Source organism: Bufo bufo, chromosome 1 (genome assembly GCF_905171765.1).
Source record: "Bufo bufo chromosome 1, aBufBuf1.1, whole genome shotgun sequence".
In the NCBI taxonomy this organism is placed as follows: Eukaryota; Metazoa; Chordata; class Amphibia; order Anura; family Bufonidae; genus Bufo; species Bufo bufo.
Genome location: NC_053389.1, coordinates 819,192,880 through 819,218,837, shown reverse-complemented (window position 1 = coordinate 819,218,837; position 25,958 = coordinate 819,192,880). Strand labels below are relative to the sequence as shown.

General features: G+C 44.4%; 1 long non-coding RNA gene across 1 annotated transcript; it reads left to right on the top strand.

The window, feature by feature from the left end:
- Positions 1-699: 699 nt before the first annotated feature.
- LOC120986634 lies at positions 700-20,570 on the top strand. The gene is made up of 3 exons (XR_005775713.1): positions 700-1,038; positions 6,821-6,924; positions 20,558-20,570. It is a non-coding gene; the product is annotated as an uncharacterized LOC120986634 (long non-coding RNA).
- The last annotated feature ends 5,388 nt before the right edge of the window (positions 20,571-25,958 follow it).

Below are 25,958 nucleotides of genomic sequence, written 5' to 3'. Positions count from 1 at the left end.
GCTTCTCAGGTGCCTCGTTAATCAGCTATGTCTACCTGTGAGCTGTGGGGCTTGCGGTCAGTGTTTCTAGTTCCGTGTTTGGTGTAGCCCCTTGCTGCCGACCCAGGGGGTCTTACCGTCTGCCCGTTTGTATGGTTTTACCTGGTTTTTCATTGTTGTATTATGTATTCTGTTTTCGCCGCGTCTGTTCGCAGGCAGCTGTTCTGTGATGTTGCGCTGTCAGGTTCTTGCCTGTTCTGATCTGTACCTGTCCTGTATTATGGTATGCCCTGGTCTGTTATGTGCCTTCCCTGTATAATCTGTATCCCTGTCTGTTCTTTGTATCGCCTAGCAGTGCGCAACTGCATCTGACAGCCTGGCAGTGTTTAAAGGGGTTCTCCCATCTCAGACAATGAGGCCATGTTGCTAGGATATGCCCCCATTGTCTGATAGGTGTGGGTCCCACCACTGGGAGGTGGTGCAGGTCCTAGTGGTGGGACCCGCACCTATCAAACAATAGCGACATGCCCCCATTGTCTGAGATGGGAATACCCCTTTAACAGCTTCTGTTGTGTTTTGTTGGCAGTGCCTCACTGCTTCCGTTCTGCCTTCGTGAGAGGGTCCCTGGCTTCCCTGGAGGGGGAATCGCTATCTGAATCTGTATCTGAATCACAGTATGACTCTGCTGGTTCCATCACTGGTATCTTCCTGTCCGCCGGACCAGCTGCCACTGACTTGGTGTCACTCTAGGAGTCGCTCCTGGCAAATACAATTGGCTTAAGTCTATCCTCACTACCAGAGGCTCTAGTGAATACCAGGTGTTGCTTAGTCACGCCCCTCTAGAGAGTAGCGAGTCAGTGGCAAAAGTGGGTTTACACCCTCTGGTTCGTTACACTCCCTACTTCTACATCTCTATAAAAGAGTGAGTCCTTCACCTGGATGGCTCATACTTCCAGTGCTCAGCAGATATGGCTCCGGTGACCGTCTCTCTCATTCTTCTAATTTTGTGCTGTGCAGGGGCCTTAGCAGACAACCATGGCAAACCACCACCACTACAAGGTAATCCTAATTAGAATGTTAGTGAGTCACAGATAGAGAACCTTCTAAGGTGTATCTATGGGTTGGTTTAAATATTTCAGTCTGGCTAGTTCTCCTGTGCTGGATACAACTGATAGCCAAGCTGGACTCTTGTCTAATGTTCATAGTTGGATTGAGTAACATTGCATATAAAGAAAGAGGTCCATGGCAAAGCTGATGCCACCAAAGACAAAAATACCCCATAGGAAAGTATAGAATCAGTTGTTTCATCCCTTTTTGAATAAGGGCTTGTTTTTTCTCTGGGAAAGGGGAACTGGGGTGCATATGTGAATGAGCCTTAAAGAGGTTTTCAAAGATTTTTTAAAAATTTGGTCCAATGCAGGGGGGCTGTAAATGTAAGGAAAAACCCTTTACCTTTTATATAACCTGCCACTCATCTGGTCCTGCAGCAATGACATCACATCCATCGTTCAAATGATTTCTGCTTTCAATCACTGACCTCAGTGGTCATGTGTCATTCATTCACACATGACCACCAAAGTCATTGATTGGCAGTAGTGGTCAGTCATGAGAACGATGGATGTGACACCATCTATGTGGGAAGGTGTGGGTTCAGAGCAACTCTGAAGCTGCAGGACATGTATAAGGTAAGCCTGGTTTTACACAACCCCCAGCTCTGAGTCAAACTTTTAAAATCTCATAATATCTTCATCATGATTCCTCTCATGTCATTGTCTCCATCTCTTTAAGGTTCATCCTCTTCCTCTATTTCCTTTATGTCTATTGTACATTACAGTAAAGTATAGGATAAAAGCTTTTTCTCGATTTGGTCAAGATTCCATTGGTTTCCTCCAACGTCTCACTCAACAAACTTAAATTAATAGAAATCCCCTTTGACAGATGTCCACCAGGAAGGATAGGGGGGTCTATAGACATTTACATATATCCTTACTCTGATGTGTCTACACATGTCCATTCCACCATTTAACCATTAATAGGTCATCATGCTGATCTCCTGGAGTTAGATTTACCAGAGACATTTACCATGAGTGTCTGACCAGTAAAGCATATTTTCACCATAGACATGATGATCAATGTTATTAAAGATGAGTGAAGTTTCAAAAAATTTGATTCGGCTGCTTCGCTGAATTTTACAAAAAAATCATCTTTGTGGCGAATTACATCACAAAGCGCATTTCTTTGTAAATCAAAGGGTTTTGGAACCGCGCTGCTAGAGACTATGTCTCCCGGTCATCAGTGGATAGCAAAAGGGTGTCAGCCCCTCTCCTCAATGCCCACAGGATCCAGTCCTCCCCAGACCTCCTCCTCTGCAGGGTTGAAAGGAAATAGGCAGAATAGTGAAGCACCCTTTGCAATCTTTTTATAAAAGGTTTTATTCTACTCACAAAGGTTGGTAGACAAAAGGCATAAAATATAAATCAAGCGTCACGTTCCTGCCCGACCCGGGTTTCGCTGCCTCTCTTCTTCAGGGGCGATAACTGCGCATGTTTGCAGTCGAGCCTCTTAAATAGCCCAGCTGATCTCATTACACAAGACGGTCTAGTTCCGGACCATATCAAAATTCCAAAAGCAACATTTACAAATCATACATAATAAAATTACAAACAGTGATCCTTTAGTACAATCACATCTAAAACATACAAGTAAAAATGCGAGAGGATTTTCTCTCTCTCTTACCAATTCATATATATATATATACCCTTTCGGGTTACCGCCATTACAAATATTCAGTACATATCTTCGGCATCCTTACAGAAATTCCTATCCCACATCATAACCGTACCATCTAGAATCCTAAATAGTATAAATTTAGACTACAATATTATTAATACCGTCCCCTGGGCTCCGCCTACTCCTGGGGCGTTGATCCTGTGTTCTCCACCCACTCCTGGGGCGTCATTCAGGTGCTCTCCACCCACTCCTGTAGCGTCACTCAGGTGTTCTCGACCCCTCCTCCACTCCGACGTCCACATCACGAGGCACCACTGTCCAACTGGACAGTCAGGCCAACATGACGTCATTCAAAGGTCCTTAAGAGGCCAGGTAGAGAACAGCCGGCCGACGCCACCGGTGAGAACACTTTGTAATATACATGGTTAAAACACAATGTTCAGCCCAATATTGGTAATACCGTCCCCTGGGCTCCGCCCACTCCTGGGACGTTGTTCCTGTGTTCCCCACCCACTCCTGGGGTGTCACTCAGGTGTTCTCCACCCACTCCTGTAGCGTCACTCAGGTGTTCTCGACCCCGCCTCCACCCCGACGTCTACATCACGAGGCTCCACTGTCCAATAGAACAGTCAGGCCAACATGACGCCACTCAAGGTCCTTAAGAGGCCAGGTAGAGAACAGCCGGTCACTCCACCGTTGAGAACACTTTATAATATACACGGTTTTAAATCAAATTCGATGTTCAGCCCCCTGGGTTGTATGGTCCCTAGCTTGTAGATCCACTCTACCTCTTTTCTGTTAATCTGTGCCAGTGAGTCCCCTCCACGCCAGTGCGGCTTAACTGTTTCCACACCAGCAAATTTTAAACCTTGCAGATTTCTTCCATGCACCAGTTTAAAATGTGCTGATACGCTGTGGGTCATCAGGCCTTTCTTGATGTTCCGTAGGTGTTCTTGTATCCTAACCTTCAGCTTCCTAACTGTCCTACCCACGTACTGGAGCCCACAAGGGCACTCCAGTACGTATATGATGCCCTCATTTTCGCACGAGCAATTGTTTCTTATGCGAAATTCAGCCCCATTCTTTTTAGATACTATAAGGTTAATATTCCTCTGTCGTTCTTTTGAATTCCGATTTTTACAACCTGCACAAAATCCGCACCAGGTAAATTTTCCTCCTTCTTTTTTCACCTTTATGTTTACTGGGGGAATGGCGCTGTGTACGAGTTTTTCTCTGATGCTAGCCGCTTTCTTGAAAATAAAAGAGGGATTCGCCGGTATTATTTTTCCTATTGTTGGGTCGTTTTTTAATACTCCCCAATTCTTTTTCACCATTTTCTTGATGTTATCGGACATGGAGCAAAACTTGGTCACAAATGAAAACCTATAATCCCTATCCACCTTTTCCACTTTTTCTTTCATGTGTTCCTTTCTTCCCCCTTTTTCTATTTCCACATTTTGTATGCACACGTCTAGGTTGGCCTCATCATACCCTCTTTCCACAAATCTGTTTTTAAGCACCCCACATTGTATTCTATAATCACTCACTTCTGTACAATTACGGGCCATCCTCTTGAACTGACCTTTCGGTATGTTCCTGAGCCATGGGCCGTAATGACAGCTCTTCATATCAATGTAGGAATTTACATCGCTTCCTAACAAGTTCATACTTCAAAGAAACAGATGTAAATTCCTACATTGATATGAAGAGCTGTCATTACGGCCCATGGCTCAGGAACATACCGAAAGGTCAGTTCAAGAGGATGGCCCGTAATTGTACAGAAGTGAGTGATTATAGAATACAATGTGGGGTGCTTAAAAACAGATTTGTGGAAAGAGGGTATGATGAGGCCAACCTAGACGTGTGCATACAAAATGTGGAAATAGAAAAAGGGGGAAGAAAGGAACACATGAAAGAAAAAGTGGAAAAGGTGGATAGGGATTATAGGTTTTCATTTGTGACCAAGTTTTGCTCCATGTCCGATAACATCAAGAAAATGGTGAAAAAGAATTGGGGAGTATTAAAAAACGACCCAACAATAGGAAAAATAATACCGGCGAATCCCTCTTTTATTTTCAAGAAAGCGGCTAGCATCAGAGAAAAACTCGTACACAGCGCCATTCCCCCAGTAAACATAAAGGTGAAAAAAGAAGGAGGAAAATTTACCTGGTGCGGATTTTGTGCAGGTTGTAAAAATCGGAATTCAAAAGAACGACAGAGGAATATTAACCTTATAGTATCTAAAAAGAATGGGGCTGAATTTCGCATAAGAAACAATTGCTCGTGCGAAAATGAGGGCATCATATACGTACTGGAGTGCCCTTGTGGGCTCCAGTACGTGGGTAGGACAGTTAGGAAGCTGAAGGTTAGGATACAAGAACACCTACGGAACATCAAGAAAGGCCTGATGACCCACAGCGTATCAGCACATTTTAAACTGGTGCATGGAAGAAATCCGCAAGGTTTAAAATTTGCTGGTGTGGAAACAGTTAAGCCGCACTGGCGTGGAGGGGACTCACTGGCACAGATTAACAGAAAAGAGGTAGAGTGGATCTACAAGCTAGGGACCCTACAACCCAGGGGGCTGAACATCGAATTTGATTTAAAACCGTGTATATTATAAAGTGTTATCAACGGTGGAGTGACCGGCTGTTCTCTACCTGACCTCTTAAGGACCTTGAGTGGCGTCATGTTGGCCTGACTGTTCTATTGGACAGTGGAGCCTCGTGATGTAGACGTCGGGGTGGAGGCGGGGTCGAGAACACCTGAGTGACGCTACAGGAGTGGGTGGAGAACACCTGAGTGACACCCCAGGAGTGGGTGGGGAACACAGGAACAACGTCCCAGGAGTGGGCGGAGCCCAGGGGACGGTATTACCAATATTGGGCTGAACATTGTGTTTTAACCATGTATATTACAAAGTGTTCTCACCGGTGGCGTCGGCCGGCTGTTCTCTACCTGGCCTCTTAAGGACCTTTGAATGACGTCATGTTGGCCTGACTGTCCAGTTGGACAGTGGTGCCTCGTGATGTGGACGTCAGGGTGGAGGTGGGGTCGAGAACACCTGAGTGACGCTACAGGAGTGGGTGGAGAGCACCTGAATGACGCCCCAGGAGTGGGTGGAGAACACAGGAACAACGCCCCAGGAGTAGGCGGAGCCCAGGGGACGGTATTAATAATATTGTAGTCTAAATTTATACTATTTAGGATTCTAGATGGTACGGTTATGATGTGGGATAGGAATTTCTGTAAGGATGCCGAAGATATGTACTGAATATTTGTAATGGCGGTAACCCGAAAGGGTATATATATATATATATGAATTGGTAAGAGAGAGAGAAAATCCTCTCGCATTTTTACTTGTATGTTTTAGATGTGATTGTACTAAAGGATCACTGTTTGTAATTTTATTATGTATGATTTGTAAATGTTGCTTTTGGAATTTTGATATGGTCCGGAACTAGACCGTCTTGTGTAATGAGATCAGCTGGGCTATTTAAGAGGCTCGACTGCAAACATGCGCAGTTATCGCCCCTGAAGAAGCGAGGCAGCGAAACCCGGGTCGGGCAGGAACGTGACGCTTGATTTATATTTTATGCCTTTTGTCTACCAACCTTTGTGAGTAGAATAAAACCTTTTATAAAAAGATTGCAAAGGGTGCTTCACTATTCTGCCTATTTCCTTTCAACTCTGCAGAGGAGGAGGTCTGGGGAGGACTGGATCCTGTGGGCATTGAGGAGAGGGGCTGACACCCTTTTGCTATCCACTGATGACCGGGAGACATAGTCTCTAGCAGCGCGGTTCCAAAACCCTTTGATTTGTCTAAACCAGTGTGAGCGACCTACCACACTATTCCGGGACCAGCAGCAGCGCAAGTAATTTGTCCGTGTTGGGACACAGGACTGACTTTCTGTTTTTGCATTTCTTTGTAAGTAGCGGGTGCAATAACAGGGATCAGCGATTGCGCCACTCCCCGTCATTGTAACCCTCAGATGCCGTGTTCATACATGATCGCTGCATCTGATAGTAAAAGTACAGTGTAAAAAAACAAAAAAAAATAATATTTACCTCATCCATTTGCTTGGGACGGGCACTGCCATCTTGATTGAAGGTCTGGCGAAAATCTCGCTCTGGACGCGATGACATGCACAGGATTTTGGCTGAGATCTTCAATCAAGATGACGGTGCCCGGCCCATAGCGAGCAAGTGGATCAGGTGAATATAATTTTCTTTTTGTCTTTTTCACCATTTCAATTTAAATCGATTCACTACTACGAAGCACGAGGAAATTTGGCTTTGCATCGAATCTAATTTATCCTGAAATTCGCTCATCACTAATTGTTATCATTAAAGTAGTTTCTGGGATCCCAGCAACAGTTAATTTTATGTGACCTTATCAACAAAAAAAGTATTGTCCAAGGCATACAACCCTTTAATGGATGGTAGACATACAGCAGATTGAAAAGGTTGTATGGGGGAAGAGGGTCATTCTTATTGATCCCTTGCTGCTTCTCTTTTGACTTTTACTGAGTCCCCACTGGTTTCTGCTTCCTACTCTCCTGTCAACACGCATGGAAATGCCTAGAGATGCCTGTCAGCCAGTTATTGGTCACAGTGGTGTTCAGCCCCAGTCAGTGGTTTGTTAAGCAGGCTTTACCAGGCATTTCACGGGTATTGAGATTGGACAAGGATGACGAGACGGTTTAAGTAACTGTCAGGTTGGGGGGGGGGTATGACTTCTTTTTTTAACACACTCTGTGCCCTTTTCCAGGTAATGTTTCCACTCAGATTAACCCTTTTATGGACTACCAACCATAAAAGTGGGTGTATGCTTTAACAATATTTTTTTGTTAGAAGTATCTCAAATAGCCTAGACCCTCAGCCATCAGCTTTCTTTTTACAAGAGAAACTCACAGCAAGTGTTCAGATCTATTACACCAGTGCCACAGAGAAACTAAACCATCCACCTGACCATTGAAGTCAATACTCAATCCTTGTAAAGCACTGGCATGTTGAGTCCTCCACAAATAGACATCTCATTCTACTACATGGTAAATGTTTTTCAGTATATCTTCTCACATGTTGGTTCCCACATGCCTTATCTACCAAAAGGAGAGTGAGATGACATACTAAAGGTTAGTTGGAGAAGGTAGATGTGTGGAGACATAACAGAGGATAATACATGTAAATGTGTAGATGTCACTTTTCTGGTGGTGGACACCTGCCAATATGTCAAAGACCTTTAAGTGCAGGTAGAAAGACCTCAGAGAGACAGGAGAGATTAACACCAACCTTCAGAAGATCGTATTATTCACCTATAGGTACAGAATGAGTCATTGCTCAGTCAGAACTGGTACACCAATGGTTCAACTAGAGATAAAGGAATTTCTCAAAAATTCGATTCGGCTGAATTTTCCTGAAAAATTTGCTTCGATCCAAATTAATTTGCGACAAATCGCATTAAAAAATGGCTATTTCCGGGCTGCAGAGAGCCTTTATAGGGGTGTAGAACACTGCGCCTTGCAGTAACACTCATAGGGAGTATGCTGTGGTAGTGAAGTAATACTGTGAGTCAGTATGACATGCAGATGACAGGCGTCAATATTAGAATCACTGCACACTTCACTTATTTGGACAGTCACCGGGCCAAAACCGACCAAATAACTCAAGTATTAACTCAGCCTTACAGGTCGATGTTAGTGTAAAGATGATGCGCACTCCTTTTACACCCTCGTCAGTAGGGTTGAGCGTGAATATTCGAATTATGAATATTTATCTTGAATATCGCAACTTAGAAAACTCACAAATATTTTAACCCCTTAAGGACTTAGGACGTACCGGTACGCCCTGTTTCCCGAGTCCTTAAGGACCCAGGACGTACCGGTACGTCCTGTGTAGTTTTGATCACTGCCGCACGGCCGACAGTGATCGGAACAGGGTGCCTGTTGAAATCATTCAGCAGGCACCCTGTGACAATGCCTAGGGGGGTCCTGTGACACCCCCCCCCCCGCATTGCCGATCGTTGCAAACCGCAGGTCAATTCAGACATGCGGTTTTAAGCGCTTATGCAAGTTTCTGATCCCTGCGGTCCGTGCAGGGATCAGAAACCTCAAAGTGACCATATTTTTGAAAGTTATCCCCCCCTGCAGCCCTCTGTGTTTTTGTGCCTGCGGGCGCAGCGGGGGGGAGGATTGCGGGCGGTGCGGGAGGTGGGCGGGAGGCGTTTATTTTCAGGATGGCCAAGCGGTTGAATCAGAGTGTCAGCTCATTGCCGACACTCCGATTCAAACGGCAGACATCTGTGCAGATGTCCGCCGTTTTAACCCCTTCCATGCCGGGGTCCGTAGGGACCGCTGTATGGAAGAGGTGAAGAGGGAGGGAGCTCCCTCCCTCTCCCATCAGGGGACTGCTGTGCCTTTGCAGCCCCCGGACAGGATGGGGTGACAGAGTTTGGGAGCCCTCCTCCCTCCCCTTCCCCGTGTGCTCAGTTGTGGCTTCTCAGGCCTCCTGCTGTCCATGGTGCTGAACAGATCTGTGCTAAAGGCAGAGATCTGTTCAGACAAAGTGTGAGTAAAATACAGTGCAGTACACTATATAGTGTACTGTACTGTATTATACAGACATCAGACCCACTGGATCTTCAAGAACCAAGTGGGTCTGGGTAAAAAAAAGTAAAAATAAAAAAAGCACATTTATCCCTGATTAAAAATTTAAAAAATAAAATTCCTTACACATGTTATATATCACCGCGTCCGTAACGACCCAATCTATAAAACGGTCATGTTACATTTCCCGCACGTGAACGCCATAAAAAATAAAAACTATGATTAAATTGAAATTTTGCTCACCTTACTTCCAAAAAAAGGTAATAAAAGTGATTAAAAAAGTCATATGTATGCCAAAATAGTACCATTCAAACCGTTGTCTCATCCCACAAAAAATGAGCCCCTACATGAGACAATGGCCCAAAAAATAAAAAAAACTATTACTCTCAGACTATGGAGACACTAAAACAAGTTTTTTGGTTTAAAAAATGATATTATTGTGTAAAACCTTAATAAATAAAAAAAATACACATATTAGATATTTCCGTGTCCGTAAGAACCTGCTCTATAAAAATATTACATGATCTAACCCCTCAGGTGAACAACGTAAAAATAAAAAATAAAAATGGTGTAAAAAAAGCCATAATTTTGTCACCTTACTTCCAAAAAAAGGTAATAAAAGTGATCAAAAAAGACGTATGTACCCAAAAATCATACCATTAAAACAATCATCTCATCCTGCAAAAAATGAGACCCTAACTAAGACAATCACCCAAAAAATAAAAAAAACTATGGCTCTCAGACTATGGAGACACTAAAATGATTTTTTTTGTTTCAAAAATGATATTATTGTGTAAAACTTAAATAAATTTAAAAAAGTTAACATATTAGGTATCCGTAACTACCTGCTCTATAAAAATAGTACATGATCTTATCTGTCAGATGAACTTTGTAAATAATAAAAAATAAAAACGGTGCCAAAACAGGTATTTTTTGGCAAATTTTCCATTTTAATCCATTTTTTCCCGTAACAAAGCAAGGGTTAACAGCCAAACAAAAAGGAATATTTATTGCCCTGATTCTTTAGTTTACAGAAACACCCCATATGTGGTCGTAAACCTCTGTACGGGCACACAGCAGGGCGCAGAAGGAAAGGAATGCCACATGGATTTTGGAAGGCAGTTTTTGCTGGACTTGTTTTTTTACACCATGTCCCATTTGAAGCCCCCCTGATGCACCCCTAGAGTAGAAACTCCAAAAAGTGACCCCATTTAAGAAACTACACCCCTCAAGGTATTCAAAACTGATTTTACAAACTTTGCTAACCCTTTAGGTGTTCCACAAGAGTCAATGGCAAATGGAGATGAAATTTCAGAATTTCTATTTTTTGTTACCTTGCTTCACTAAAAGTGTAATATAGAGCAACCAAAAATCATATGTACCCTAAAATAGTTCCTAAAAAACTGCCACCTTATCCCGTAGTTTCCAAAATGGGGTCACGTTTTTGGAGTTTCTACTCTAGGGGTGCATCAGGGGGCTTCAAATGGGACATGGTGTAAATAAACCAGTCCAGCGAAATCTGCCTTCCAAAAACCACACAGCGTTCCTTTCCCTCTACGCCCTGACGTGGGGCCGTAGAGTGGTGTACGACCACATATCGGGTGTTTCTGTAAACCGCAGAGTCAGGGCAATAAATATAGAGTTTTGTTTGGCTGTTAACATTTGCTTTGTTAGTGGAAAAAATGGATTAAAATGGAAAATTTGGCAAAAAATTTAAATTCTGAAATTTCATCTCCATTTGCCATCAACTCTTGGGGAACACCTAAAGGGTTAATAATGTTTGCAAAATCAGTTTTGAATACCTTGAGGGGTGTAGTTTCTAGAATGGGGTCACTTTTGGGTGGTTTCTATTATGTAAGCCTCACAAAGTGACTTCAGACCTGAACTGGTCGCTAAAAAGTGGGTTTTTGAACATTTATGAAAATTTTCAAGATTTGCATCTAAACTTCTAAGCCTTGTAACGTCCCCAAAAAATAAAATGACATTCCCAAAATGATCCAAACATAAAGTAGCCATATGGGGAATATAAACTAATAGCTATTTTTGGAGGTATTACTATGTGTTATAGAAGTAGAGAAATTGAAACTTGGAAATTTTGGTAAATTTGGTATTTTTTATAAATAAAAAGGATTTTTTTTTACTCCATTTTACCAGTGTTTTGAAGTACAATATGTGACAAAAAAACAATCTCAGAATGGCCTGGATAAGTAAAAGCGTTTTAAAGTTATCACCACATAAAGTGACACTGGTCAGATTTGCAAAAAATGGCCAAGTCCTTAAGGTGAAATAGGGCTGAGTCCTTAAGGGGTTAAATATAGTGTTATATATTCGCTATATCGAATATTCGTAATTTTTTTCCATCTAAAAACATGATTCCTCCCTGCTTCTTGCTTGTGGGCCAATGAGTCATTGGCCCACAAGCAACTTAAGCAGGGTGGAATCCTGACTTTAGATGAGAAAAATGAAAAATTATGAATATTCTAAAAAACTAATATATAGCACTATATCGAATATATTAGTTTTTTAGAATATTCATCTTTTTTTTTTTTAAATCTGTACAGTAGTTCCATTTCGGCATAGTCCTCCCCGACAAGCGTCCCCGTCACCAAGGGAACGACGCTTGTCGGGGAGGAGTATGTTGAAGTGGAACAACTGTACATATTGAAAAAAAAAAAAGACAAATATTCTAAAAAACGAATATATTCGATATAGTGTTATATACATTTTTTTTTAGAATATTTGTAATATTCTAAAACAAGAATATATAGCAATATAGCGAATATTCGAAAAAACTAATGTAGAGCAATTTAGCTAATATAGTGCTATAATCTTCTTTGTCTAATAGTTGTAATTTTTTTCTCATCTGAAGTTCAGATTGGAAAAAAAGACATCTATTAAAAAACGAATATAGCACTATATTAGCTAAATTGCTCTATTTTAATTTTTTTGAATATTCGTTATATTGCTATATATTCTTGTTTTAGAATATTACGAATATTCAGAAAAACGAATATAGCTCTATATTAGCTATATTGCTCTATATATTAGTCTTTTAGAATATTCGTAATTTTTTTTCCATCTAAAGTCATGATTCCTCCCTGCTTAAGTTACTTAAGCAGGGAGGAATCATGACTTCAGATGGAAAAAAAATTACGAATATTCTAAAAAACGAATATACCATATAGCACAAAATTCTATAGTGCTATATATTCGTTTTTGACCCATGCCTGTATTGATAGCGTAATATTCGCATATTACGCGATCATTACCTTGCCAATTTTTCGAGTAAATTTTTTTTTAAATATAACAAATATTCGAATTCACGAATATTCTACGAAATATTCGCGAAATATCGCAAATTCAAATATGAACAGTGCCGCTCATCACTACTCAAAAGCTGATTCCACATAGATGTACAGAGCCTGTTATATTAAACGCTTATACAAGTACAGCCCCCCCGACAGAGTGGAGAGAGTGTCAGCAGTAAGTTTGTGTTGAGTCTGGAGGTGGCAGCAGTATAAGGAGACCACTGAGTGGCTCAATGACAGAGTCTGGAGTTGGCATTAGTATGAGGAGGTCACCAAGTGGCACAATGACCGAGTCTGGAGGTGGCTGCATCAGGAGAAAGCCACCGAGTGGCACAACAACAGAGTCTGGAATTGGCAGCAGTATAAGGAGGCCACTGAGTTGCTCAATGACAGAGTCTGGAGTTGGCAGCAGTATGAGGAGGCCACTGAGTGGCACAATGACCGAGTCTGTAGCTGGCGGCATCAGGAGAAAGCCACCGAGTGGCACAACAACAGAGTCTGGAGTTGGCAGCAGTATAAGGAGGCCACCGAGTGGCACAATGACAGAGTCTGGAATTGGCAGCATTATAAGGAGGCCACTGAGTGGCTCAATGACAGAGTCTGGAGATAGCAGCAATATGAGGAGGCCACCGAGTGGCACAATGACCGAGTCTGGAGGTGGAAGCATCATCCGGAGACGACAGAGTGGCAAGGTAACATAGTGTAGAGATGGCAGTAGCATGAGGAGACCACAGAGTGGCAAGGTGACATATTTTGGAGGTGGAGACAGCATCAGGAGGCCACAGAGTGGAAAGGTGACATATGTAGTGTGGATATGGCAGCAGCATCCGGGACCACAGAGTGACCCGGTAACAGAGTGGAGTGGTGGATGTCAATACCAGTACCCGCTGATGAAGGTGGGTGAAATAAGGAGCACTTGGCATCAGATGTGTGGAATCAGGCAGGTTGGAACATCAAATTAGTAGCTGAGGCAGGTACTCCGGTCTCTTGTATCAAAGTGTTGGTGTGGCACCATGGATTATCTAGTCTGATGCATCAGGAATTGATGGTTGGGAATCCTGGCTGATCCATGCCTGATTTATCTTGATAAAGGTCAGTCTCTCCACATTGGGATAACTATGGCCTCGCTGCACTAAACACCCGCTCTGAAGCCACACTACTGGTCAGGCAGGACAGCTTTTCCAGGGCAAACTCGGCCATTTGCGGCCACAAATCCAGTTTGGCTACCCATTAGTCCTGCGGAACTTCAATGTGGGGTGGCAGGGTGCTGTCCAAGTATGCCACCAACTGCTGGTTCAGGTTCTGCTCTACGTCTAGCTGCTGCTGCTGGTGAGTAGTTTCTTCACTATGTGGGTGAAGAAAGCTGCTCATCAGCGACTGTAGACTCAGGCTGCTGCTCATGGAGCTGGTACTGCTCCTGCCACCCCACCCCTCCCCAGCAGCCATGGCAGTGGAATGTGAGCGCAGAGGGCCCCTTCGGTCAGACCTGCGAGAGGATGGACGATTGCGCAGATAAGCAGCGGCCAACTGACTACATAGGATGTCTCTGTAGTAGTTCAGTTTGTCCTCCCTCTCGGTGGGTGTAAAAAAGGCCCCCATTCTGGACCAGTAGCGAGGGTCCATCAAGGTGGAGAGGCAGAAGTCATCCCTCTGCCGAATGGTGACAATTTGGCTGTCACTACGCAAGCAAGTGAGCATGCATCGTGCCATTTGTGCAAGTGACTCGGAGGGACTCCCTGCCTCCATCTTCACTGCATACTGCCACGTTGTGTCTGGGTCCTCTGTCTTGTCTACCTCATCGCCCTGTAGCTCCTGTGGCTGCTCCTGCTCCTCTTATCCTATCAGCTGAATAGAAAAACCACCCATTTGGCTACACATTGCCTGTGCTCCAATGTCCTCCTCCCCCTCCTCCTCCTCTTCCAGTTTAGCCCCCACAGGGCTCATGTGGCCGTAAGATCAAGGCACCACGTCTCCTGTCCCCTGACCACCCATTGTTACCAGCATCTGTTCCAGGACATGAAGCAGTGAAATGACATTGTTCATTCCGTAGTCCTGGCGACTGACAAATAACGTGGCCTCCTCAAAGGGCCTAAGCAAACGGCAGGTGTCATGCATGATCTGCCACTGGCTGACATCGAATTTACACAGTGGAGTACTTCTATCCACTTGCATCATCAAGAAATCGTTGATGGCCTTTCTCTGTTCGTATAGTCGGTCCAACATATGGAGTGTGGAATTCCAACGAGTGGAAACGTCGCATATCAGCCTATGTTGGGGGATGTCGTTCTGCCGCTGCAGCTCAAGGGGGTGTTTTGTGGTGTACGAGTGGCTGAAGTGCATGCAAAGTTTCCTGGCCATTTTTAGGATGTCTTGCAGATGGGTGGAAGACTTCAGGAACCGCTTGACAACCAGATTGAACACGTGTTCCATGCAGGACTCATGGCTCAGCCTTCCTTGACGCAGCACTGACACCATATTCTTCGCGTTGTCTGTCAGCATGGTTCCGATTTTCAGTTGTCTCGGAGAAAGCCAGGTTTCCATTTCTTGATGCATCACACGGAGCAGTTCCACCCCTGTGTGACTCCGTTCGGCAATGTAAACCAGGTGCAGAACAGCGTGACACCGCTGAGTCCTGCACATGTGGTATGCTGGAGGGGCACTGTGACTTGTCCCTGCAGTGAAGGCTGGGAACATAGTGGAGGATGAGGAGGCAGAGGTGGACATTGTTGCAGGACCAACAGCTTGACAACGAGGAGGCGGAAGCGGCGTGACCTGGCCAAGTTGCTGGTGTGGCTGTGCTGGCCTGACCTGGCCAAGTTGCTGGTGTGGCTGTGCAGGAACCATATTCACCCAGTGGGCCGTAAAGGACATGTATTGTTCCTGACCGTAGTTACAGCTCCACACGTTGGCACTGCCGTACACTTTCGCAGACACCGACAGGCTCAAGGACTGGCCTAACTTCTGTTCTACATGTGTGTGCAGGGCTGGTACTGCCTTTTTCACAAAGAAATCACGGCTTGGGACTCTTCACCTCAGCTCGCCACAAGCCATTAGTTCTGAAAGGTGCAGAGTCTACCACTTGGAAGGGAGGGACTGCAGCACCAGCCACTTGGACAGAAGCACGTTCAGCTTCTGCACCGTTGGATGCGTGCACGCATACTGCTGTCTCTTGGCAATCGCTTCGGTAATTGCTGACGGAATGACTGACAAGGAGTAGGAGCAGGAGAATCTGCTCCAGCAAAAGATGGGATTGACAGACAGCTCCCTCCTGCTAAGGTGGTGGAGCCTTAACTGGCTGAAACTGGGTGCGTGCCACTGGGTGATGTAGCAGTAGCTGTGGCAGGCTGGACCACCACATCAGAGCCACAGTTCTCCCGGGCCACTTTATGGTGACACTACATATGTTGGTGAAAGGCCATGGTGCCAACATTTGCACCCTGCCCTCGCTTCACCTTCTGCCTATATATTCTACATATGGTCATGTTGAGCTCTTCTGGTGGCTTCACAAAAAACTGTCACATCGCCGAGTACCTGATTTTCCCTCCAACACTACTCACTGGCTGACTGCTACTGCCGCTGCCTCCGTGAACCCCTGCACCACTCCTTTCCGGAGAGGTAGGCTGCTGCAAAGCGGGTGTTCTACCTCGTCCCTTTTTGGCTCCCGACCTCCCACTGCTGCCACCCTGCTGACTCCAGACCACGCTAGCTACTTGCTGGCTCAGCCGCTGGGTCACTAGCAAGCTGCCACCCTCTTCTCCTGATGATGACGAAGCACCTTCTTCACCCGGCTCCCAAGTGCGATCGGCTTCATCATCATCGAGTAGTGACTGCACATCACTGATGTCTTCCTCAATGGTCTTTGGGTCAGGAACCTGACTGCTCGCGACACAAGCTCTCCTCATCACTACTTGCCCACCTAGTTGAGGAAGCGGCGGATGCCTCCTCCAGATCTTGGCTAGGCAGTAGCTGCTGACTGTCCTCTAGTAGCTCTTCCGCGCTGAAAAGTGGAGCCGAGTCTACAGCATACTTCTCGCGGTGATGGAACAGAAAAGGACAGAGGCAGGTTGAGGACAATTGAGGGCACAGGGCCTGCTCCCGGACCATGCCAACAAAGGGTTGTGTCTGACGAACCCACCGACTATTGGCTGAGGGTGTCTGATGTCACTTGAGATGATGTGGATGATTGAGTTAACCAATCAAGAACCACTGGGTTGCTGGTCAAGACACCTAGATGACATCGGGAGCTCAGGCCTCTCGCTGCAACTTCTGCTGCCGTGCCCCCTTACTCTGCTGCGACCTGTGCCTGCGCCAGAAACATTCAGGCCTCTGCCACTCCTCTGTGCATGGTCTGGCACTTCTCTGTCTGACATACTTGTAGCTAAACTAAACAAAAATCTATAAAAGCGACAAATATATATTTATTTTTGTAATGAAATAGGCCACTAAATAATTTCTGCGCAAATAACAGCAAATGTGAACTGCGTGTTTTTTTCTAATTTTCTCTAGAAATATGACAAGAAACGCTTTTACCGCAAATAAAACCAAATGTGAACAGCGTCTATTTTTCTCGTATTGTACTACAATAGGGCAATAAACGCTTTCACCATATATAGCTGCAGAAGTGAACAGAGTATATATTTCTCTTTTTCCACAGATATAAGCCACTAAAGGCTTTTCAACATAACACTTGAACCCCTACAACAAATGACTGGAATGACAAAGCTGTATAATGGCTATTTGGATCCCCAAATAATCTTTCCCTGCACTTGTAAGGCCTCATGCACACGACCATTGTTTTGGTTCACAGTTTTTGCGGCTTGGATGCGGACCTATTCACTTCAATGGGGCCAAAAAAGATACGAACAACACTCTGTGTGCTGTCCGCATCCGTTTCTCCGTTCCGTGGTCCGCAAAAAAAATATAACCTGTGCTATTCTTGTCAGTTTTGCAGACAAGAATAGGCAGTTATATCAATGGCTGTCCGTGCCGTTTCGCAAATTGCGGAACGCACATGGACGCCATCCGTGTTTTGAGGATCTGAAATTTGCGGACAGCAAAACACACAATGGTCGTGTGCATGAGGCCTAAATGGTATTTTTTCCCAATGATGTTTTCTGTATGACTCTCCCTAGCCCCTGCAACGTCTGTCCCTGCACTAAGCTGATGTGAAATGATTCCTCCCTATCCTTATCGTGCACTTATAAAACACTTTTTTTTCCATATTGAGGTTTTCTTTCACTCTCCCTAGCGCCTGAAACGTCTGTCCCTGAACAAAGTACGATGGTGAATGGCAGAATCTAAGATGGCCGCCGTATTTATAGGGCTGTGACATCACCGGGCTGGCTGGCTGCTGATTGGCTGCATGCATGGCATTATGGGTCATCCCGCCTTCCCAGAGTTCCTTGCCCCATGTCCTCACACGTGTAGCCACCATTTTAGTTGCCATTGTTAGGAAAAATTATGTTTCGTTACCACGAAGTACGAGGAATTTCGCATTCGTTCAGAATTAAATTTTTCCTGAAATTCGGAACAAATTCGACTTTGTCAGCTTCGATTTGCTCATCTCTAGGTTCAACCTATAGTATATACAATCCAAGCAAAGAGGAAAACAGAAAAATTATATCTGACCAACACCATCATTGCACGGTTAGGGTTCAATGATTGTCAAGAGTCCACACGGACAAAGCTATGGAACATCTACTGGTTTTACTGTTATGCCCAGGGGCGTCGTTAGGTCAAAACATCCGGATGTTTTGTCCAGTGCCCCGAATGATATGTTATGCTGGTAGCATTTTTGACTATTCCAGGGCCCTTTAATATTGATTCGACCTGGGCAACCCCACAGATCATCTCCCCACCCCCTTGTACTTGTTCCACTGATCCACTACTTGCGGGCTGCACGGGCATGAGTTCCGTCAGTTCGTTGCTCAATCCCGTCCTGCGGCGCTTGATCCTGCGAGACCCGGGATTACGCGCCGCAGGACAGGATTGCGCACTGAAGTGACTGAACTCATGGAGGGTAAGTTCATTAGAAACCAAACTCAACAAGTAGATGGAGCTCATTATTAGACAGGATTTGGCACCTGGTGAAGGAATCTGACAGCTGTATGGTTACATGACCAGCTCCACCTGATCTGCCAAAATCTGCTTTACAACAAACACATCTCAGAGGTAAATTCAGCTTCACTGGTGGCAGGCAGCCCAGCAATTATCAGGACTGTAACTGTGTAACATCCCGGAGTATGTCACTAAACTTCTGGTCACCCGGCTACATGATGTTAGAGTGTAGATGTGTTGTCATCCTGTGTAATCTGACATTACATTTATATTGTATGCCATTTCTATGTCTGTATTGAATGTATTTGCTGTAATTCTTAATGTACACCAGCAGGTGGCAGCAATATGTAGACAGAATAAGGCCAGTTAGTATACCTAGACTGGAATATACCATTCCAGGCTAGCTTCCCCCATCTGAGGAGGAGTGGAATGTTCCCACATCCTACTTCAGAGGGAGGACAGAAAGTTCTAGGCAGTGTACCAGCCACCCCCTGCTGGGGTAGGCTGCGTGGATAGGAGCTCCCAGAAATAGGGATCCCAACCAAGGATTCAGGCCTTTGCTTAGGCCCAAATCAACCTCCCCAGCCTGAGTTCCTTACCTCAGCTGGATGACAAAGAAAGCAGCCTACTTCAGAACTATCAGATCTCCAGGAAGACACCACCATTCCCTGCGAGCAGTCCTGTAAGTACAAATTCCAAATACAAGGAGAAGATAAGTACATCCATAGCTAGTCAGGCCCAAACCAAGCAGAATACAGACAGAGCCGAATACCTGCCAGATTCTTAAAGGCGTATGTACCAGATGCAGAATATATACATATAATTCCTGCCACATATTGCCAATACCTGCTGGGACCCAAGACTCATTGCTGTAACATTGTATGGATCTAAAGCTGCATATCATAACATCAAGTAAAGACAAGTTGGACACTATTTGCTGTGTGGAATTCCATCATTCCTCTATTACTCCTATTTACAACACTCAATTTTGTTGCATGTGAGCCAGGATACAGGAGTCCAGCCGTACTACAGCTAGGAGACACCGTTGACAAAATACAGAGACAATATCCCCCTCTGGCATTCCTAACCTAGTACATTAGCTATACCATCTTAAAGGGCCCTTTTACAGTACCTGCGCAAGCTGCAACTGGCGTCACAAACTTATTCACATCTAAATCTGACCCACTGCATAGCAGGCCCCCTGACCCAGTGTCTGGCTCGTTGCAACTGCATCACATGAATGTGAGGACTAACGCAAGGAGCACATTAATGTTCCAAAGTGTGGACCTGTGAGCACTTCATGTGTCATCATATGAGAGCTCCACAAGGTTCTGTGTGCTCCTCTAGAAGTAATGTTTCTACTGCCATTATATAAATTTCCATTAGGTACATAGATATTATACAGTACCTGTACTGATACTGAGTTACATACTGTATTATACTCCAGAGCTGCACTCACTATTCTGCTGGTGCAATCACTGTGTACATACATTACTTATCCTGTACTGATTTTGAGTTTCATCCTGTATTATACTCCATAGCTGCACTCACTATTCTGCTGGTGCAGTCACTGTGTACATACATTACATTACTTATCCTGTACTGATCCTGAGTTACATCCTGTATTATACTCCAGAGCTGCACTCACGATTCTGCTGGTGCAGTCACTGTGTACATTACATTACTTATCCTGTACTGATCCTGAGTTGCATCCTGTATTATACTCCAGAGCTGCACTCACTATTCTGCCATTTTCTGGATATCTCTCTCATTGATGCCGCTCTTCCAGTCACTCAGGATATGTAGTGTCAATACTTTGTGTCTAATGTTTCTATAGTTACATCTGGAAATCTAACTCAATGACCATTTCTTCTCCAGAAAAGCCCGGAACATGCCCACCACCACCACCCCCGACCGATTGCTCACCCAATCTGCTACCTGTAGAATGTGAAGTGGACAGTGATTGTTCAGGAAATGAGAAATGCTGCGTCATTTGTAGCTCACGGTGCATCAAAGTGGATTAAGTGATGTGAGGCTGGCTGGATGCATCTCCGTCCCTCACAGCGGAGGACACATCGCTGATCAGCCTCAGTAATTCTCTCTTCTCGCGGCTTTTCCTTCTCTAGTTGCAGATAAACCTGGAGGTGACAGCGGTGAAGACACTCAGGGCCGGATCCGCTGCAGCAGGTGCTAAGTCTGAATACACCCCCATTAAAGGCAGATTTCTCCTCCTTCTCAGCGATCATAGTGACATTTATCAATGTAATAAAGCAGAAGATGAAAAATGAGACTGAGATGTATCATTGACCGTCCATTGTGATGCATTAAACTATTACTGGTGGCCGAGAAATGTAATTCCTGCTGATTGACCCTGACATTAGACCCTGCAGTCTAGAGCAGGGCGAGGTCCTGGTGGTCAGAGGTGAGGACTGCGCTCAACCAGACTCGTTATGACCCTTTTCAGGTCTGTTTCGGATGAGTCCACTATAACGGCACCTAACATCATTTTAGTGCACGTGTCAGCGGGAAAAAGAGGAAGAAGAAGGGTTCTCACATGACCCTGACAGGAAGTGGGGGGGGCTTGCCCTGATTGGACTCCGGGCTGACAGACAGCATGGATGAGCCAATCAGTGCTGCCGCAGACAGGGAGGGGCCCGAACAGAGTGAGCAGAACGTCCTTCTGTGCTGGGCTGTGGATGAGGGCGGTTGGGACTTGCAGGGTCTGCCATGAAATTTTTTTAGGGACAGTGAAAAGACACAATCAGGATTGTATTCTAGTGTCAGGGACAGAGAAGGGGAATGCCGGAATTAGACAGAGGAAGGATTGTGTAGAATATGAGCAGACAGGGAAAACTGTCAGCCCAGGAGTGAGAAGAGGTCGCTGGCTGTGCCTGGCAGTGCCTTCTAGCTGCAATTACTGCCCTATAACACAGCCGCAGCTGCTGCAGAACATCAAAAGCAGCTACCTGTGAGGACATTCCTTTTTTATTTTTTTTGCCATTTTGACAGAAAAATATATATATACAGTGGATATAAAAAGTCTACACACCGCTGTTAAAATGTCAGGTTTCTGTGCTGTAAAAAAAATGAGACAAAGATGAATCATTTCAGAACTTTCTCCACCTTTAATGTGACCTATAAACTGTACAACTCAAGGGAAAAACAAACTGAAATCTTTTAGGTGGAGGGAAGAAAAAATATAAAAATAAAATAATATGGTTGCAGAAGTGTGCAGACCCTTAAACTAATACTTTGTTGAAGCACCTTTTGATTTGATTACAGCACTCAGTCTTTTTGGGTATGAGTCTATCAGCATGGCACATTTTGACTTGCCAAGATTTGCCCGCTCTTCTTGGCAAAAACACTCCAGATCTGTCAGATTGCGAGGGCCTCTCCTGGGCACTGCCCTCTTCAGATCACCCCACAGATTGTCAAACGGATTCAGGTCTGGGCTCTGGCTGGGCCATTCCAAAACTTTAATCTTCTTCTGGTGAAGCCATTCCTTTGTTGATTTGGATGTATGCTTTGGGTCGTTGTCATGCTGAAAGATGAAGTTCCTCTTCATGTTCAGCTTTCTAGCAGAAGCCTGAAGGTTTTGTGCCAATATTGACTGGTATTTGGACCTGTTCATAATTCCCTCTAGCTTAACTAAGGCCCCAGTTCCAGCTGAAGTAAAACAGACCCTTGGTATGATGCTGCCACCACCATGCTTCACTGTGGCTATGGTGTTCTTTTGGTGATGTGCAGTGTTGTTTTGGCGCCAAACATATCTTTTGGAATTATGGCCAAAAAGTTCAACCTTGGTTTCATCAGACCATAACACCTTTTCCCACATGCTTTTGGGAGACTTCAGATGTGTTTTTGCAAAATGTAGCCTGGCTTGGATGTTTTTCTTCATAAGAAAAGGCTTTCGTCTTGCCACTCTACCCCATAGCCCAGACATATGAAGAATACGGGCGATTGTTGTCACATGTACCACACAGCCAGTACTTGCCAGATATTACTGCAGCTCCTTTAATGTTGCTGTAGGCCTCTTGGTAGCCTCCCAGACCAGTTTTCTTCTCGTCTTTTCATCAATTGTGGAGGGATGTCCAGTTCTTGGTAATGTTACTGTTGTGCCATATTTTCTCCACTTGATGATGACGGTCTTCACTGTGTTCCATGGTAGATCTAATGCCCTGGAAATTCTTTTGTCCCCTTCTCCTGACTGATACCTTCTAACAATGAGATCCCTCTGATGCTTTGGAAGCTCTCTGTGGACCATGGCTTTTGCTGTGGAATGCGACTAAGAAAATTTAAGGAAAGACCAACTAGAGCAGCTGAACTTTATTTGGGGTTAATCAGAGGCACTGTAAATGATGGCCGGTGTATGCTGACTCCTATTTTACTGGATTTTGAATGTGATTGCTTATTTCGGAACACAGCTACATCCCCAGTTATAAGAGGGTGTGCACACTTATGCAACCACATTATTTAATTTTTTTTTTTTGTTTTCTTCCCTCCACCAAAAAGATTTCAGTTTGTGTTTTAATTGAGTTGTACAGTTTATAGGTCACATTAAAGGTGGAAAAAGTTTCGAAATGATTTATCTTTGTCTCATTTTTTTACAGCACAGAAACCTGACATTTTAACAGGGGTGTGTAGACTTTTTATATCCACTGTATATATATAAATATTAACAGAAGGACCCGGCTTCGCACGGGTATATTTCATCTATTTCATTTAATGTTTCCGTGTGTCGTAAAAAGATAACAACAGTTTCCCCCATAACAGTGACCTCTACAGTACCCACCCCTTTAACAGTGACCTCCACAGTGGCCGCCCCTTTAACAGTGACAGCATTTTTTTAACAGTGACCTGCACAGTGCCTGCCCCTTTAAAAGTGACTTCTTCAGTGCACACCCCTTTAACAGTGAACTCCACAGTGCCTGCCCCTTTAACATTGCCCACCCCTTAACAGTGACCTCCACAGTAACTGCCACTTTAACATTGACAACCCCTTTAACAGTGACCTTCATAGTGTCCGACCCTTTAACAGTAATCTCCACAGTACCTGCCTCTTTAACAGTGACTTCCACAGTGCCCGCCCCTTCAACAGTGACCTCCACAGTGCCCACCCCTTTAACAGTGACCTCCACATTGCCTTCCCTTTAATAGTGACTGCCCCTTTAACAGTGACCTCAACAATGTCTGCCCCTTTAACAGTGACCTCCACAGCGCCCGCCCTTTAACAGTAACCTCCACAGTGCCCGCCCCTTTAACATTGACCTCCACAGTGCCCGCCTCTTTAACAATGACCTCAACAATGTCCGCCCCTTTAATATTGACCATCCCTTTAACAGTGACCTTCATAGTGACAGCCCTTTTCTTTATTTTATTTTATTTTTTGCCTTTTATTTTTTTTATATTGACAATTTTTATTGTTTTTCATATTCATTCGATCAAGCATTGTCAGATACATAGTATATAAACTTTTACAAAATAAATGCCTGAGAGTAATAGACGTAAGTACAAAAAGCAATTGAAAGTGCAGAAGAAGGCCTACAAGGCCTCAAAAAGACAGGTGTCCAGAAAAAGTGAACATAAACACTCAATTGAGTAAACAGTATGACAGGTATACTGAAGCGAGAATGTTATGGCATAATATGAAAAGTAACTAGTGTAGGAAAGTCCTATGCTCTGGGAGCTGATCAGCGTATGTTGAGGGGAGGGAGTTAAGAGAAGTTTCTAAAAGTTTTCCATGGGGACCAAATTTGAAGGAAAGTGGATCTGGAGCGCAACTCCCAATGCGAGATCTCCTCCATTCTATATATCTGGTCAACTCTGTTAATCCAGTGTTCAGTACTAGGGACCACGGGGGATAGCCAATGAGTCGGAAGGAGTAGTCTAGCTGCTGCTACTAAGAGAGAGAAGAGCGAGGACATAAAGGGGGATACTCCACCCATGCCGAGATATAGCAAAGTTAGATCGGGGGAGCAAGGGAAGGAGGTCTGGCAGATCTGATTGCTCATATTGATTATGTTGTGCCACCAGGGATTGATTAGTTCACAAGACCACCAGATGTGTAAGAAGGAGCCTTTGGCCTTATTACATCTCCAGCAGGTATCAAGGGCATTGGGATAATATAGACACGTCTTATCCGGGGTCCTGTACCATCTCATAAGGACCTTGTAACTATTTTCTTGAATACGTACACACCTAGAAATCTTATGCGGGGAGATCAACGTTTTAGCTATCTCAAGAGGTGACAGGGTTCGTTGGAGGTCTTTTTCCCATAGAGCGTTTAGTGCAGGTTTGAGAGTTGCAGATGGGTCTATCAGATGTTTATATATTATGGAGATGGTTTTATGAGGATATTTCTTGCTGCTTAACAACTCTTCAAACCAGCTAATAACATTAGAAGGGGAAGTTTTCTTTATGAGAAGGAGGGATTCTGTTTTAATGAAACGCAAGAGGCTAGGATTGAGAGTCTGTGTGTCAAGTATTTTGCAGATTTCAATGTCTGAGAATAAACAGCCATCTTGATCTAGGATCTGCGAAATAGCGGTCTCAGAGGACATCAAAGCGATAGGACAACTATCTCTCAAATCTCTGGGAGCCAAATTGATTACATCTTTTATCCGCAGTAGAGGGGAAGGCAGAGCCAGAGCCCTGGAGCTGGATGAGAACCACCCCCAGACCTTTAAGGTGTTTCGAATGAGGGGGTTAAGGGTAGAGCTTGGTACAGGAGGTGGTCTGTCAGCCAGCAGGAGGGCCCTGGTAGAGGAGCGTAAAAAGGCATTTTCTATTACGAGCCAGGATTTATGGGATGGGTCAGGAAGCCCAATTCCCACTTTAGCTTTAGGTCTAGTCAGAGTGCTAAATGAGATGCGAGGATGTTTGCCCTGCCAGATAAATTTGCGTATTAGTTTATTCAAGGAAATGAAGTAGGATTTAGGGATTTCAATGGGGAGCACCTGCATCAAGTAAGTGAGTCTGGAAAGGATTAGAGACATAAGTATGTTTTTTCTCCCAAACCATGAAAGGTATGGGAAATCCAATGAGTCCAACTGGGTCTGTATGGATGCTAGGAGGGGTTTATAGTTCAATCTAAATAAATCTGGTAGGTGAGGGGAGATCTTAACCCCTAAGTATGTTAATTGTTGGGTTTGCCAATTAAATGGGGAGTTTTTTTCAAGGGAAGTGAGACTTGTAGGAGGGAGACCAACATGTAGGATTTGGGACTTTTAAGGGTTAACTTTTAAATTGGATAGAGAACCAAATAGATTAAGCTTTGAAA